General features: G+C 40.0%; 1 long non-coding RNA gene across 1 annotated transcript in view; it reads right to left on the reverse strand.

The window, feature by feature from the left end:
- Positions 1 to 26: 26 nt before the first annotated feature.
- LOC147753941 (uncharacterized) overlaps positions 27 to 4745 on the reverse strand; it is a 10906-nt gene continuing 6187 nt past the window's right edge. The window contains exon 3 of the long non-coding RNA XR_015312625.1: positions 27 to 139. This is a non-coding gene — a long non-coding RNA (uncharacterized LOC147753941). The remainder of the gene's footprint in view (positions 140 to 4745) is intronic.

Below are 4745 nucleotides of genomic sequence, written 5' to 3' on the forward strand. Positions count from 1 at the left end.
GAATAAACTTGGAAAAAGTTCCGTTTGCAAGCGAGCGTCTGTCGTCGTTACCATCCGCAACGCTCCACCGCCGCCGTAAAGCTTACGTTGCAAACCATTCTTACGTACATATTCATCTCGAACTCGAAGAACCATAGGCCTGCGCAGAAAGAGCAGAAGTAAGAACTAGCATGTCTCTGTTTTCGCTTTCCATTTTCTCCGGAGTCAATGATGTCTTTGTGTGGTTTGTGCGTCAGCTAACAAGCGACTCAGAGAATACAGGAAAGGAAAGCTGTGCTCTAAAACGGTTTCTTTTTCTGGATAGGGTTATCGACCGTGCTTTATACAACAATATTCAGAGTCGTGATGTCTTCTCTGTTGTTTTCACATCAGCGGTACGAGTCAGGCAGCAATTACGCTATCGAGATGATGGAAGAATACTGTCAAACGAGGACTGCCCCCCCCCCCCCCTTTTTTGTTGTTGTTATTTCGTCAAACAAAACAAAACTAACTAGAAGGCTATTGCTTAAATAATATTTATATCATCATCATAATGGTGCTTTATAGAATAGGTTCTATTCTAAGAAGTAGTCTTGTCCTAAAGAGTAACAGCTTTGGTGTAGAATTGAAATGCATAATGTTTCAACACTCCTGCACGCGTACGGGTTATTCTGTTCAAGCGATTCGTAGCGCAGTTGCAGATCACAAGTTGCCGTGTTCGAGTCTTCGACTGTTAGCGTTACCTCAAAATGGAAAGCGACAGGGCTTCAGTGACAAAAAAGCACACAATTCATATTAAGAATATAAACTATAAATTGGACATCTTTTGTCAATGGAGAAGATTGTTAGGCGGCAAGTATATACCCTACACATATGCGTCCCGAAAATAAGGAGCATTCTCATCGTCCTCGGTCCTTTAATTGAGAAAGAAGGATGATCAGAAGGAGTGGTCCTTTAGTGACGCCGGTTTCAACAATCACAGCAAAACCTATTAACGTCAATTACATGTATATTGTGTAGAATACTTATGGGACATTTCGCAAATGAGGCTCTGTTCACAGACAGCTAGGTAACATGCAGGACACTTGATATATAACAACCATAGGCGTATAGTTAATACGTATTAATAACTATCTAGTTTACACCCACGTGCATACTATAATCTGTGTTGGACGTGCATTCGCACGGGTGATTAGGGGGTGTATGTTGTGGAAGTGTAAAGTTGTAATATGGCGAAACGGGCAGGCCACAGGATTCGCAGGAGAAAGTGAACACGGGGTAAATTTTGCTCAGGTTATACCTGACTCATCTGGGTTATAAATGTATAGCTCATAGAAGTCAGGTTTCATGTTCCGAGAATAGTTTTGTACGGAAGACATCCGTGTGTTCAGGGCGACGAATGTTTGCTTAACCTAGTGCCGCATTCAGTATGCTCTAACTGGTCCCTTCTAGCTTCGTTGGTTTACAGCTAAAGCGCATTGTAAACAATAATTTAATCGAAAGGTAATCTGGCTGGCTTTTCCACAGAGATCCGATCTACCACAGCAGTAGGATTTGCTACTAAAAGGATTATAAGGCGGATCGATGCCATCATGGTGAATATTGTACGAAGCAGTTCCACAAGGTTCTCTTAATATTTAATATTCCGGATAATTAAAATAGAGAAAACTATAAATCCTTGAAGTTTGAGAGCTAAGACAATAGCTTGCCTCAAAAAATTTGATCGGCGCTGGGATCGTAGTAGAGCACTCAACATACGGTGCATCCGGTTTAGACATCTGGTGGTATATAGCAATTCAGGAAGTTCAATTTAGCATGCGTGTATGCACTTACTAGTTTTCACAAATTGTAAAGCTCATAATATTTTAATAGACTCTTAATTTTAGAGCCTTCGATTCTATTATCGGCAACAACTACTAACCGGGTGATACTATAGCTATCTGAGGGTTCTTTTCGACATCAGGCGCATGCTGCAAGTGCTTCTTAGAAAAAATACTTTTAGATATAGAAATAGAAAAGGAAGGCTCTGATCTTTAGCATCAACATGCACACAGAGAACACAAACGATGCCATACACGCATCAGTCGGATAGATTAAGTTGACATAGATTGTGTAAGTTACATTATTTTCGGCAATCTTACTACAAGCTTATCATAAGAAATGCTTTAATTTTTTTTCGGACGGACGGACGGACACTAGTCTTACGGTGCTTGCAACATACTTAGATTGAGCCGTGTTCTCCGTCGCCCTCTTCATAAGCTCGGCTCGAAACGGTTGAGTCGCTTAAAACGGTAGAGTTCTTCACGGATTAAACTCACGGAGACTCTCCACTCAGATTAGGCCGTTGAGACAAGCTACTGTTATTACCGAAAAACCTTTTTGTCTTTGGTACGACCTCACCCCCGTAGCAGCTCCACGGCCCACAAAGTAGATTGAAACCATTCATCTCAGTTTGCCCTAATTTCGTTGTGAACTGTATAATAACAAGTTAGTCGCGTTTTATTCTTTTGGATCTCCCTATTGCTTGCTTCCCCTATTACGTTTTGCCGATTTCTGAATGCTTGTGGGACCAATTGATGCTTCGGGCTTGGTCTATTTAGAATTTGTTGTCCTGAACAATTCGTGGCAGTGGCGCTTCCGACAACTGTTCAAAGCCGGGATACTAAACTCTAGACAGATCATATTGTAACCATATTGTAGAATGAGCTATAAGCCACAAGCGCATACCCCTTCATGTAGACTGAGCTGTATTTGTTATAAGGATGAGCTTTAGGAGCGAGTCTGTAATAGAACGCTATCGATGTACCCTGCGTGCAGTCTGTATGCACAGTCAGCCACTTTGAATTTGAGTCGAGCGGTCCCTACATCATTTAGACAGAGCAAAGTACGGCCGATATATAATGGTAAAAGTATTGATATTTTTCCCTCAGAATCACTCTGAATAAGCGAAAGGTTTTTAGAGAAATTCTAAGCTTCCGTAATCACGCTAGTTGATATAAATAGCTGACTAGAGCTAGTCACAGATCTGGTTGGAATCAGCCATCTTTGAAGGGTTCTTTCGGTTGGAATACATAACTCACTTCACTATGACTCTATGCAATATATTAAAGCTTTGATGATAGATGACGTGGAGAAGTTAGTACGATCAATCAATTTAGTAGCATAGTCTTTTCCAAAAACGCATTATCAAGTTGCTTGAATATTGTGCTTCATCCTTTATATCTACGTTATTACGGCGCAGGATAGAGAGGTATACAATTTTTCTTTTTATCACAGAATATAATAACAATAAGCATTCTTAAATCCTCTTATTAGTTCTGCGCAGGTTTACCTCTAGCAGTCGCCTAATTGAAGCAATATGAGCACCCTGATCTTATGTTTATATGTTTTCTTGCTATATCGATACACTTACGCTTGGAATTGTGTCTCTAGCGTCGTTGCCTAAGTAGATCAATCAGGCCATAGATTGTTAGTTTTTTAGATAAGAGACTAATTATTGTATTCTGCCTAAGGCGGTAGTGAATATGGCGTACGATGCGGCAAATGATTAGCAAATGGGCGTTCCTGTAGCCTATATACATTCTGTCTTTAGTTCGAAGATAGGTTCCAAGTTCTTAAGCCCCCGTCATGGCAATCATGTGTGAAGATTCAATTAAGGCAAAGTTCGAAACCTAATCGCCCTAAACAGTCCTATTAATCTTTGCGTTGCCAAGTTGACGCGTCGAGAAGGGTGAGCAAGGTTGATAAGCGTTCTACAGAACATGCTTAGCAAAAAAAAAAAGTTTTCTATTGCTTTAGAAGCCGGTTGAATATGATGATCCATAAAAATGGGATATAGTACGCGTATATACAGTATGAATTTCTATACATATATATATATCTTCGTGCCTTTTAAAAATCTTTAGACAGAGCTAACGCTATAATACATGTATGATGGATAATTATGCCATGAAAAAGATACGAATTAGCATGCACAGCGGCCTAGTTCATGACGACATCACGGCTTGTACACCATCGTACGTCACTGACCATACACGTGCATCTATTTGCTTGAACATACGTGCCCCAAAGGTTGAGTCGGTTGCTAATAATCCTCTCCGCCACTTGGATCGCCAAACGAAATGCTTGCATCCAGTATTAGCGTTGTGTCAATTTAGAAGAAATTTAGCAATTTAGAAGAAAACAAACAGCCTGCATATAGCGATTTGAGGTCTGGTCAGACAGGACTCGAAAAACCGATAGCATAGAGAGTTGATGTAGCTATAACGTATGATGATTAGTAGTATGGCAGTTTCACAGGACCCTCTATCATTCTATGATAGCTCTCTCAGACAGAATACTTTACCGACTATATATTAATAGAATGAATCCCTCCAAAAATATATGGTCGCCCTTGTAGTCCCCCCACTATTTAGCCAATAGTGGGTTATCATCGTATAAAATAAGCAAAGCGATTCTGTAAGGCGAAAGGTTTGGGAGGTAATATATATGTGAATTAGAACTTTTATTCTTTTAATGGTTTACATTTTTAAACCTGCCTATAGCTGGTTCGCAGTGTTTACGAGGCACCAATCGGAATGGAAGCTGTAGGAGGCACACAAGTTCAATCCTTCGATATTTAGCTTGTATTGTTCTGTATGTTTGCTACACAAAGTTACGTTTTTCTGATCATCCAATGATTTCCAAAATATACCTTTGGTAATTGTTACGAAACATATACAAGCCTAGCTAAAGACATGTGAAAAAGGGTAAGCTAATAAGGTCGC

The sequence above is a fragment of the Varroa jacobsoni genome, unplaced genomic scaffold, assembly GCF_002532875.2.
Source record: "Varroa jacobsoni isolate VJ856 unplaced genomic scaffold, vjacob_1.0 scaffold_94, whole genome shotgun sequence".
NCBI lineage: Eukaryota > Metazoa > Arthropoda > Arachnida > Mesostigmata > Varroidae > Varroa > Varroa jacobsoni.